Raw genomic sequence first — 13,478 nt, forward strand, 5'->3', positions numbered from 1 at the left:
GTATGCAGTTCAGATGTGACAGATGCTTCTCTGTACAGGAGGCAGTACTGTCTTCAATCCTGTGCTTGCAGGTGTCTACCACAGGCAAACAGTTTACTCCACATTTTCTAGTAATGTGATCTTCGTATTAGCAAACAGCTGTAATGAGTCCCTGCAGACTGAAGGGACTCAAGTCACAGGATGGGGATTTCCTCTTCATGGTTTTTATTTTGATGTTTGAATCCTTGATGCAATATTCTGAGCAGGGTGTTCCGGACCTGCTGTGCCCAAGGGACTGATAAAGGAGAAAGTTCTGTTTATTCTTTGTGATTTGACGCACAGATGAAAAACCTAACACACAATAACGGAAGTTGGTCTTTAATAAATCACACCCTAGTCTTTCAGAGCTTACGTAAGCAAACAACATCTTCAGTTTTCTAGCTCTTGTAGTTTTAACACTGCAATATCAATGATGCATACGTCCAGAATCAGCTAAAAAGAGCATCAGATTCTTTTTCTCTTAGTTTATCTATTTTTCACTGTGTCTTGTTTCCAGGTGTATCTGAATGATTACCTTCTGGCATTGTCTGTTATTTCTCGTTGGCGTGCTCTCGATTGTCCCCGTGTTTGAGGGCTGGTTGGGAGAAGGCGCTTGGGAAGGATGTGTCACTGTCGGGAGGTTGTGAGTCACCGGGATGTCTCCAGGGAAGATCCCTTCCATGGCTGCAGGAAGTCCTCCTGGAGCCACGCCCACGATGCCTGGATATATTGCTTGCTGGTCTATTTCCCACCAAAGCACAGATGTGACAAAGAATTCCTTGTTGACACAGTTTCTTAAGCTTCCTGGGATACGACCTGTGATGGCTCGGCGGATCTCGGTGGCAGCTGTCTCCGTCATCTCCAGTGACACCTGCTCGCTGTAGCCAGGCAGTCTGAGGAGTGCAGATGAGACTGGGGGCATCTTTCAACAGACCTGAGCAAAGCTAAAGGGCTGCATCTCATTCATGTCGAGGGCTGCCCCTCGTATCCTGCCCTCCTTGAGGACCTGTGCTAAGGCTTTCTCATCCACCAGGCCACCACGGGCTGTGTTCACAATGAATGTTCCCTGCCTCATCTGCTTTATGGTAAAGTCATTGATGAGGTGGTGTTTATGTTCGCTGAGACTGCTGTGCAAGGAGGCGCAGTGGCTCTGATACAGCAAATCCTGCTGTGTGTAGACCCTCTGCACGCCCTGGGAGTGCTCGATCCCATCCTGCAAGTAGGGGTAATAAAATATGACGCTGAATCCAAAGGCTGTGGCTGGAACTGCAAAAGCCTGCTGCGTGCGACCCTAGCCGATGAGGCCCAGCGTCTTCCCACGAACGCGGGCCACTACCGAGGCCACCTCGCAGGTCTGCTCCACGCGCTGGACTCGCTTGCCTTCCCACAGTGCCTGGAACAGCCATGTGTTCCTCCGGTACATGTTGAGGATGTGGCAGATGGTGGAGTCGGCTGTCTCTTCCACGGCTGCGGACGGGATGTTTCACATAGCAATTCCTAGCTCAACAGCAGCCTTGAGGTACACGTTGTCATAGCCACTGCCAACCCGCACGATCACTCTCAAAGCCTTGAAATTTGCCAGATCCTCCCTGTTGAGGTGATGGTGTGGTACATCATGGCTCCCATGGCTCCGTTTAGAACTTTCTCGTGGATCTCCTGCGTGGACTGCATCACAGAAGGCCACGGTGGCCAGGTCCTTCCGCATGGGCATGTCCACAGTGCAGTCATGGCCGACCAGCAATCCCGCCAGTGAGCGGGGCGTAGGGGGTCTTTCATGATCTGGCGGCGAATTCCTTCACAATTCTGTCCAGTCGCTGTCTCTTGACTTAGCGCTTATCCACAAGGGCCATTCTTTACACAACTTTGCAACTCTCAGATCAAAAGGCAAAGCAGTCCTCTAAGAACTTAGGGGAACTCGCAGGAGTCTGTGTGCATGATGCCACTATGAACCCAATATAAATTTGTTCACAAACTCTATAGTTCACACGATGGGCTGTCCTTCTTTTTAAGGGAATATAGCTTCATTGGTTCAAAACCATTTAAGGTGATGAAACCCATTTTCTTGCAACTCAGCCACCACCGATCAGTCAATCAATGAATCTCACCACGACCCCAGGTCTGGAGCTCCTGGAGTCTGCGACCGCTGGGGGTGGAGGCGGCTTCGGCCTGGTGCAGCCAGGTGCTTGCTCCTGCTCTGAACCTTGGGCGTGGGTTGGGGGTCCACCGGGTGTCCCACGTGGTGTCGAGTCTCCTCCCTTGCCGGGGCCCTGCGGACCGGAGTAGTGTCCATGTAATTAAGGAGCTTTGATAATTATTTTGATTTTTTAAATTATATAATGCGAAAACAACAACAACAACAAAGAGTAAAGCTACAAATTTTGACCTTTAAAAGTCAACAAAGATTTTTAAAGGTCAATATTTGTAGGTTTATTTTATTTCTTCAATTGGAACATGTTTTCATCCTTTTCTGTATGCCCTGCAATCTTTTGATGAGATTCAGAAATTTATAAAACAACTGTGTAATGTAGTATGTACTAACGTTCTTACTACAAGATAATACAACAATCAGTGAGGCTGTACATCCTGGTGTTTCATAAACAGGTCTTCAATGTATCTTCTCTGGCTTTGTGTGTGTATTTTTAAGGTAAAGATATTTTTCCCATTGTTTTCCAGACACTGTAGCCCTTTGCTTCCGCAGTTGATTGCAGTGTTTGTTTCTCTGAGGCTATGATAAGCACGCAACTTCTCTTCTCACCAGTCATAAATTGTCATTCTCATTACTCTGCCATTTCCTTTAGCACTCCCTTTTGGGGGAGACAGAATCTAGCCATCAGCAGTAGCCTAAAAAGCCAAACCTTTGAACACATGTTCCACTGTTCTCATTCTATACTGAGGAAGATACTAAAAGTTGGACGTTTTCTCTTGAGCCCAATTGCTGTTCTGGGAAAGAAGAAGGGATGTGGTGAATATAAGCCAGACATGGTTGCCTTGTACAGCAAGCTTTTCCAACCTGCCTTGTTTTGTTTTTGTTATGGCTCTGTTTTGTTTTAGGTTTTTAGCAGCCTGCAGCAATGGTTTTAGGTTCTGTCTCTAGTGATAAGCGGCAAAGGGGGATGAGGAAAGGGCCTTACTGGCTTAAACAGAAACAGAAACTACGAACTCATGGCTGTAGTCTACCTTGGATGCCCCATTCTACAGTAAAGGAAATACCTTTGGAATATAAAAAGAGAGAGAATAATAGGCATCATCCCAATAGGCAAGAATGAACAAATAACAAAGATGAGAGGTGCAAAGGCCAAGGAGAGAACCTTAAAAATGTGGTGTTGGAAGTTCTGCTTCAAGGAAATTGGTTCTGGAAAATTCTAGATTTACTTCTTTTGCTGCCACAGCGGGAAATTTCCTACCCTATGCTTATTATGGTCTTAAATCTTCTAAGGCTTCTCCTGCTCCTCCACTAACATTCCAGAGCATTCACAGTGAGAGCCAAAGTTCTCCTCTTCTTTCTGTTATTCCCTTGAAGGGCTTGTGGTCTGAGTGCTTTTCTATTGTTTTGGGATCTGGGGAAACCTGTACATTTTGCGAGACTTCTATGTTAAGCTGTTTTGTAAAAATCTGTGCCTCATGTCAGAAGTTTGTGAGAGTAAAAGTGCAGACGTTGGGGTTTGGTTCACATATTTCAGAAACACTTAGGACAAATGTTTCTGCTTCATAATTTTCAGTCCTATGATTTCAAATGTGATCCTGCCAAAAAAACCGGAAAAAGAATTTATCAGAGCTCAAAGCACTTAAGTACATATGATAAAGTTGAATCTTCTATTTCACTTTATTCTTTTTTTCATCTCTGGTAATGTAGGTCAAAAAGTTTTCTTTTCCTTAGTAGAAACCAACTTAGAAATGTAAACTCTCTATGGCAAACATCTCACGTGTGAAATAGTTTATTGTATCTACTCATCTCAAAGAATTTTTAAAGACGTTAATGCCAAAGAAAAACTTAGAAACTTGCCAGGAATAGAACAAATTCTTAATTGTTACATTATTTCTTTATGAGTTATTTTATTAATTAATCTTATATAAAGCTTACTGGGACTGTGATCTGTACGTTTTCCCTGCCTTGTTTTTATGTATGTTAAATCAGCCTATAATTTTAGCTTCAGGGGTTTCGGAATAGCACACTTGAATTTATGTGTTGTATAAAAAGTTAATTTGATAGTATGCACATCACATTAAGAAAAGATTTAGTTTGTGTCTAAGTTCACGGCATAGAAAAATTTATCATTAGTGTTTCCATTTACTTTCCTCATCATTTATCTGAATGATAGTATAATTTATTTCTAATTGCTTATTATATTGTAGTGTTCCACAGCATAGTTTACAATATTCATGTTTTTCCCGTGTTTAAAAATGTAAGGTTTTTCTTTGCTTTTAAAAAAATAAATTATAGGCCAGTGCGGTGGCTCATGCTTGTAATCCCAGCACTTTAAGAGATTGAGATGGGTGGATCACGAGGTCAGGAGTTCAAGACCAGCCTGGCCAACATGGTGAAATCCCTTCTCTACTAAAAATACAAAAAATATAGCCAGCCAGGCGCGGTGGCTCAAGCCTGTAATTCCAGCACTTTGGGAGGCCGAGGCGGGTGGATCAGGAGGTCTGAAGATCAAGACCTTCCTGGCTAACACAGTGAAACCCCATCTCTACTAAAAATACAAAAAAATTATCCGGGCGTGGTGGTGGGCACCTGTAGTCCTAGGTACTCGGGAGGCTGAGGCAGGAGAATGGCGTGAACCCGGGAGGTGGAGGTTGCAGTGAGCCGAAGTCTCGCCACTACACTCCAGCCTGGGTGACAGAGCGAGACTCCGTCTCAAAAAATTAAATAAAAAAATAAATTATAGCCTTTCCATTTGTATAAAAAGAGGAGTAATATATTAAGAACATAATAAAAAGTTTCTCTAGTATCGTTGAAATCTTTATTAAAATTTTCTTCTAAATGCTCTTTATGGGAGATTATAATGTATAATTGTGCAATTTTGTTACTCTAACCATATGCTAATAATTCAAAATCTGCTCTTTACGGTGCCCAGTTATTGTTGAACATGCTAGTTATCTAGAAAGGGTCTTCTTCAGTTGTATGATTTGTTTATTCGGTATTTCACAAGATAATGTTTATTTAATTTTATTTTGTAATATTTTATATTCTTTTATTTCCTTGTTAGAAAGGCTGCCTTACGTCATTTAATTGAGTTTTTAGATTCTGCCTATATATTATAATTTTGTATGATTATATTCAACTGTGTACAGTTTCAAGGAGTGTAGAAAATAAGTCAAATATGAATCAACTATGTCTGTTGCTGATATAATTCTCTGTTCATTTGCCTGCATAAACATTACTCATACTTTATGACTTGTGTATTTGTTTTATTACTTGGTGGTCAATTATTTTTTTAATCCTCTCTTGGTTAGTAGTTGTGGAAATTGTCCTAATTTACACTTCTATGTATTAATGAATCTATATTACTTTTGTGTGAAGAAAACACTTCTGTGATTTGAAGGTAATTTTTTTGACCTCTGAACTTTTTACTGGCCTCCTGCTCCCCAAAGGGACATTGCTTCTGCTGGCTCAGCACCACAAAACGTCTGTGTTGTTGGTCTCAGACACCACTTTGCCGTCCACTATCCGGCGAGGGCTTTTCTTTTGGATGGCTTGAAGGTATTTACTGCTGTCCAGAGCATCAAGGAGATTCAAGTCCTCCCCATCTTCTAGCAGGCAGCAGTAGGTAGCAATCTCAGCCTCCAGCTCGACCTTGATGTTCCACAGGTACTCGTGCTCTTGGGCCTGGTGTCCCTCTTCCCGTGTTTGGGCCAGCTCTGACTCCAGGTGCAGCAGGATCGTGTTGAGCTGCTCCATCTGCATCTACCTCCCTCAGGCTGCTCTCCAAGCTGGCCTTCAGATATCTCACTGAGTCCAGGTCTATATCCAAGGACTGGACTGTAGATCTCAGCTCCCTGAGCATCCTCTCAGCAGCTCTGATCTCAGCGGACTGCTTGTTGACTACTGTGATGCTCTCCTCAGTCTGCTGGTACCAGTACTTGTCCAGCTCCTCTCAGTTGTTCTCAGCCATCTCGTCATATTGGGCCCGGATGCCTGCCATGATCTTGCCAAGGTCCTGAGACTTGGGGACATCTACCTCCATGGTCAATCAAAAGCTGGAAATCAGGGATTTTAGACCTTTAACTTCCTCCTCATGGTTCTTCATGAAGAGCAGCTCTTCCTTGAGGGCCTCCATCTCTGTCTCCAGCAGAGGCTGAGTGACACTGGTGTTATCAGTAATGTCTCTCTCCACAAACAGGAATATGGCCTGCTCTGTCTTACACTTTAAAGTCATCAGCAGCAAAAAGATCATTGTCAGTCTGCAGGATGATGCAGGCACTGTGTGCAGAATTGGCAAAGATTTTTTTATTAGTCTAGTTGTCTGTCTTTTTGCCAGTAACAAACGATTTTGATTACTGTAAATTTCTAACATGTTTTGAAATCAGGAATTGTATGCTTCCAACTCTTTTTATGTGGTCCCCTGAAATTCCGTATACTCTGGGGAGTCACATTCTCTGTTTCTGTCAAAAATAATATTAAGAATTTCATAGGAATTGTATTAAATCTGTAGCTCACTTTGGGCGTTATAAACACGTTGAAAATATTAAATTTTCTAACTCTTGAACAAAAGCATGTTGAAGACTAAATTGTTTAATTTTCAGGTATTTGTGAATTTTATGAATTTTTTTCTGTTATTGATTTCTAGTTTTCATCCATTTTGGTGAGAAATTATAGTCTGTCACTTTAATTTTTATTATAATTTAAGTTCTAGGGTACATGTGCAGAACGTACAGGTTTGTTACTTAGGTATACATGTGCCATGTTGGTTTGCTGCACCCATCAACTCATCATTTACATTAAGTGTTTCTCCTAATTCTATCCCTTTCATAGCACCCCACCCCCAAACAGGCACTAACATTTGATGTTCCCTGCCCTGTGTCCATGTGTTCTCATTGTTCAACTCCCACCTATGAGTGAAAACATGCAGTGTTTGTTTTTCTGGCCTTGTGATAATTTTCTGAGAATGATGGTTTCCAGCTTCATCCATGTCCCTGCTAATGACATGAACTCATCCTTTTATAAGGCTGCATAGTATTCCATGGTGTATATGTGCCACAATTTCTTAATCCAGTCTATCATTGATGGACATTTGAGTTGGTTCCAAGGCTTTGCTATTGTGAACAGTGCTACAATAAACATACTTGTGCATGTGTCTTCATAGTAGCATGATTTATAATCCTTTGGATGTATACCCAGTAATGGGATTGCTGGGTCAAATGGTATTTCTGGTTGTAGATACTTGAGGAATTGCCACACTGTCTTCCACAGTGGTTGAACTAATTTACACTCCTACCCACTGTGTAAAAGCATTTTTATTTTTCCACACCCTCTCCAGCATCTGTTGTTTCCTTTTCCTGACATTTTAATGATCCTCATTCTAACTGGCCTAAGATGGTATCTCATTGTGATTTTCATTTTCATTTCTCTCATTACCAGTGACGATGAGCAATTTTTCATGTCTGCTGGTAACATAAATGTCTTCTTTTGAGAGATGTCTGTTCTTATCCTTTGCCCACTTTTTGATGGGATTGCTCATTTTTTTCTTGTAAATTTGTTTAAGTTCTTTTTAGATTCTGGATGTGAGTCCTTTGTCAGATGGGTAGATTGCAAAATTTTTCTCCCATTCTCTAGGTTGCCTGTTCACTCTCATGATAGTTTCGTTTGCTGTGTAGAAGCTTTTAAGTTTAATTAGATTTCATTTGTCTATCTTGGCTTTTGTTGTCATTGTTTTTGGTGTTTTAGTCATGAAGTCTTTGCCCATGCCTAAGTCCTGAATGGTATTGCCTAGGTTTTCTTTTAGGGTTTTACGGTTCTAGGTCTTACATTTAAGTCTTTAATCCATCTTGAGTCAATTTTTGTATAGGGTGTAAAGAAGAAATCCCACTTCAGTTTTCTGCATATGGCTCACCATTTTTTCCAGCAACATTTATTACATACGGAATCCTTTCCCCATTGCCTGTTTTTGTCACATTTGTCAAAGATCCAATCATTGTAGATGTGTGGTGGTATTTCTGAGGTCTCTGTTTTTTTTCCATTGGTCTATATATCTGTTTTTTGTACCAGTACCATGCTGTTTTGGTTACTATAGACCTGTAGTATAGATTGAAGTCAGGTAGCATGATACCTCCAGCTTTTCTCTTTTTGCTTAAGATTTTCTTGCCTATGCAGACTGTTTTTTAGTTCCATATGAAATTCATAGTAGTTTTTTCCAATTGTGTGAAGAAAGTCAGTGGTAGCTTTATGGGGATAGCATTGAATCTATAAGTTATCTTGGGCTGTATGGCCATTTTCATGATATTGATTCTTCCTTTCCAGGAGCATGGAATTTTCTTCCATTTGTTTGTGTCTGCTTTTATTTCATCGAGCAGTGGTTTGTTGTTCTCCTTGAAGAGATCCTTCACAACCCTTGTAAGTTGGATTCTTAAGTATTTTATTCTCTTTGTAGCAATTGTTCAGTGGGAGTTCACTGATGATTCGGCTCTCTGTTTGTCTGTTATTGGTGTATAGAAATACTTGTGATTTTTGCACATTATTTTGTATCCTGAGACTTTGCTGAATTTGCTTAACAGCTTAAAGAGATTTTGGGCTGAGACAATGGGGTTTTCTAAATATACAATCATGTCATCTGCACACAGAGACAATTTGGCTTCCTCTTTTTCCTAATCGAATATCCTTTGTTTGTTTCTCTTGCCTGATGGCCCTGGCCAGAATTTCCAATACTATGTTGAGTGGGAGTGGTGAGAGAGGGCATCGTTGTCTTGTGCTGGTTGTCAAAGTGAATGGTGCAGGTTATGCCCATTCTGCATGATATTGGCTGTGGGTTTGTCATAAATAGCTCTTATTATTTTCAGATATGCTCCATCAATACCTAGTTTATTTACAGTTTTTATCATGAAAGGCTGTTGAGTTTTGTTGAAGGCCTTTTCTGCATCTATTGAGGTAGTCATGAGATTTTTGTCGTTGGTTCTGTTTATATGCTGAATTATGTTTATTGATTTGTGTATGTTGAACCAGCCTTGCATCCCAGGGATGAAGCTGACTTGATCGTGGTGGATAAGCTTTTTGATGTGCTGCTGGATTTGGTTTGCCAGCATTTTATTGAAGATGTTTGCATCGATGTTCATCAGAGATATTGTTTTTTTGTTGTGCCTCTGTCAGGCTTTGGTATCAGGATGATGCTGGCCTCATAAAATGAGTTAGGGAAGAGTCCCTCTTTTTCTATTCATGCGAATAATTTCAGAAGGGATGGTACCAGCTCCTCTTTGTACCTCTGGTAGAATTCGGTTGTGAATTCGTCTGGTCCTGGACTTTTTTTGTTTGGTAAGCTATTAATTATTGCCTCAATTTCAGAACCTGCTATTCGTCTATTCAGAGATTCAACTTCTTCCTCGTTTAGTCTTGGGGGTGTGTATGTTTCCAGGAATTTATCAATTTCTTCTACGTTTTCCAGTTTATTTCCGTAGAGGTGTTTATAGTATTCTCTGATGGTAGTTTGTATTTCTGCGGGTTTGATGTTGATATCCCCTTTGCCATTTTTTATTGGGTCTATTTGATTCTTCTCTCTTTTCTTCTTTATTAGTCTTACTAGCGGTCTATTTTGTTACTCTTTTCAAAAAACCAGCTCCTGGGTTGATTGATTCTTTGAAGGGTTTTCTGTAACATTCCATTTTTTTTTAATTCTGTTACAATTTTTTTTTGCCTAATGTTTATTTTTAGGACGATATTTTATGAGCTTTTGACAAGACTTTGAGTTTTGTTGTTGTGTAGAGTGGTCTTTATGCATGTGTTACATATCTAACTGCTTTACAGTATTTTCATGTCCTCTGTTTTCTTTTTAATATTCTATATGGCTTTATTATTAATTACAGAACTGGTGTATTAAAATATTGTTCTCAGTACTTTGCAGTTTTTTGTTTATGTTCTGAGAAAATATTATTGATTTATTTTAAAATCCTCATGTGAGGTGCATATATAGTGTGTGTATACATAATTAGATAAATACACACAATTATATAAATGTATATAATTGTCCTAGGTTTCCAGTGAATAAACACTTTCATTATTTTGTCCTTGTTTTCTTTGACAGTTTTAACTTAGAGTATATTTTATAAACTAAGACAGTTATTTAAAAAGTATTTTGCATAATGTAATTGTGACTTTGTCTTCATTTGATTACGATTTGCATAAAATTGTTTTGATGTATCTTGCCACTTTCAGTCTGTTTTTGTTACTATATATTATGATGGTTCATATCTGTCGCCCAAGCAGTTTAGGAGATTGAGATGGGAGGTTCACTTGAGCCCAGAAGTTTGAGACCAGCCTGGGAAACAAAGCAATACCCTCTCTCTAAAATAAATAAATCAATCAACAAATTGAGTCTCCTGTAGACAGATGTAGTTAGATTTTATTTTATTTTTTATCTCTGTACTCAATTTACAACTTTTGGTTGAGAAGTTTAGTTTGTGAGTAGCTACATAATTTCCTGCATTTGAAGGAATTACTTTTGACACTTTGTGGAGTAAAAGTTAGACATTTAATCTGAACTCAATTGAACATGGACTCAAAGAATTGTCACCAAGTCCCAGAACAGGGTGTGTGAGCACCGTGAAGCCTTCAGCCAGCTCTGTTTCAGATAAATCTCTATTTCAATTTATTCCTATATATTAGTTATTGAAAAACAATAGAAAATTAAAAAAAAGTTGACCTTTTTGTGTTCCTTGATCCCAGTCGTGAAGGGCCCTCCTGACTGGACTTTATGCCAAATAAGTCGTTACAAAAAGAGCTAGGGTTCCAGACTGCGCCGAAGCTTCATGAGATGCCTCCTCACCTGTGCACGGACGAGTGGCCAATCAGGAGCCCAGGCTGTTGCTTCCCAGTCTGGTGGCGAATCCTCCATAGTCTGGTGGGTGTAAATATATATATATCTCTTTCCCCTTCTCCCCGTCCCATTGCAACTTACTTATATATTTGCTTATTGTATCTGCATTGCCATTTAAGTGGGATAAAGTTTGTTTACCCCTAAAGCTATTGTGTGTTTGTGTGTGTGTTTTCTTCTCCCCTTGCGTGTTTCCCGCACAGTACATTTTTGGCGTCACGAACAGGATTCAAAAGCGAAAGGGAGCAATTTTTTTGGCAGCAGGAACCAGACAGGGAGCTCAGGAACTTCCTGTGTATTCGGATGGAAACTCCTCCCGTTCTTCCTCTTGGCCATTGACTGGTCCAAGGGACCTGGCCTTTGTGAAGTTTGGGAATCTATATTAGTGCATTTTGAATCATTCGCTGTGCGTGAGCTGCTGCAGGGAATCCCAGTTGGTAATTGGGATGCTGAGGGAATTTCCCAGCATTGATGGTGCTTGCTTACTGCTTATAAGTTAAAGTGTGAATATAGGGACTTGTTGCTACAAGAGAAATGTAAGCTGGAAAAGGAAATTTTTAATGTGACTTCCAGACTGGTCCTGGCCCCATGCCAGGCCTATGTCTTGACTGATCAGGCTCAAGGCTGTCAGCCTATTGCTGAAAAAGCAGCTGTCTGAGTGGCCCAGTCAGGGTAAAACTGAAGAACTAGTCAGTTTTCAGGGCTTGGAGAGGGTAAAAACCCAAATCCTATCTCAAGAATGGGAAGTTAACTCTAGTAAAATTCAATGGACTGCACAAACTGTAAAATTCCATGACATCCTATGGAATGCAGGGAAACATTCCATTTTACCAAAGCCTAAGGCTAAAATACTAGAATTTGCAGCTCTACCACTGAAAAGGAGGTCCAAAATTTTATTGGCTTGTTTGGATTCTGGAGACATCATATTCCCCACTTGGGTAATATATTACAACCTCTGCATGCATTCACTAGGAAACACTATGAATTTCACTGGAGAGAGAAAGACCGCCTGGCTTCTCAACAAGCCAAACAAGCACAGCAACTGGCCCTGGATCTATGGCCTTACAGGATGGGTCAACAGAACTGCAAGTAACTGTCCTAGATCAACATGCTAATTGGATCCTTAGGTACAAACAAGATGGGAAGAAGATACCTTTGGAGTTTTAGACCCAGAAGCTTCCAGAGGCTGGCAAAGCTTATACTCTCTTTGAGAAGCAGCTGTTGGCCTGCTACTGGGCTTTACAGGAAACAGAACACCTTTGTTTTAATCATGATGTTTTTTTGAGGCCACAAATTCCTATTATGACTTGGGTCATGGGCTCCCTCAAACCTCACTGGATAGGGTACACTCAAGAAAGTAAATAGAAATGGTACACACAAGACCAGGCTAAGTCGGAACCAAAACGGATATCATTTTTAAATGAGGATGTGCAAAACTTGCTAGCTCAGCAAACCACTGAGCAAGTCCTGCAGATAGGGAAGGAAACCTGCCCTGTCCAATGGGGCAAATCTTTTAAAGAACTAAGCCCAGAGGATCAGAAACACACTTGGTTACTGATGGTTCCACAAAATACATTGATGGGACTCGATGCTGGGAGGCTGTAGCTTATAATCCTGTTAAAAACATTAGCATTTCTGATGAAGTGAGGGGTGTGAGCAGCCAGCTGGCTGAACTAGAAGCCATCCTCCGAGCTATTCAGGGGGAGGCCAGAGGGATTTGTTGCTTGTATACCGACTGTTAGTCAGCAGAAAATGGTCTTACTACCTAGTTGCCTGAATGGCAGTGAAACAAATGGTGAATTACGAATAAAGAGTGTTGGAGAAAACAACACTAGGAAGATACCTGTATCCTGATGCACACTACTATTATTGTTGTTTTTCATATTGATGCTCATGCATCTCTGCTTTCTCTTGACAGACTAAACAGCAGGCAGATCAACAGGCCAAAATTTCCAGCATACATGCAAACTTGAATGTGGGTGAATGTATTACAGCATGTTCAAGCCTGGCAAAGAGACACATTATAATTTATGGTGGTATAATTGATAAAGATTATCGGGAAGAGTTAAAGTTCACTTTACACAATATCAGTCCAGAATTTTTTGTTACAAGACTGCAGATTCGGGTTGCTCAATTGTCATGGTACCTCATACCTTGTTAACAATTAACCACTGAGGAAATCTCTGCCCCAACAGAGGCTACATACGGAACTGGGAAATTCAGATCCACTGGTATAGGTAGCTTAAATCCTGGAGCCAAAATCTGGGTACAGCCTCCATCAGATCCCTCCCCTAAGGCTGGTGACATTGTAGATATGGGAGCAGAAAATAATGGAGTAGTACAATTTCTAAAAAATGAAAAACAATATCATGTTCCCCCTCATTTTTGTTGTTACAGAGAATAACCTGTCTGCTAGTAATCGGTACCTGGGTCATCATG

At 40.6% G+C, this 13,478-nt stretch overlaps 2 pseudogenes; both read right to left on the reverse strand.

Moving 5' to 3' along the window:
- Positions 1-465: 465 nt before the first annotated feature.
- On the reverse strand, positions 466-1,868 carry LOC129053393 (C-terminal-binding protein 2-like; annotated as a pseudogene).
- A 3,764-nt stretch (positions 1,869-5,632) lies between these two features.
- On the reverse strand, positions 5,633-6,206 carry LOC129053344 (keratin, type I cytoskeletal 18-like; annotated as a pseudogene).
- Between the last annotated feature and the right edge of the window lie 7,272 nt (positions 6,207-13,478).

This window comes from Pongo abelii, chromosome Y (assembly GCF_028885655.2).
Source record: "Pongo abelii isolate AG06213 chromosome Y, NHGRI_mPonAbe1-v2.0_pri, whole genome shotgun sequence".
Taxonomy (NCBI): domain Eukaryota; kingdom Metazoa; phylum Chordata; class Mammalia; order Primates; family Hominidae; genus Pongo; species Pongo abelii.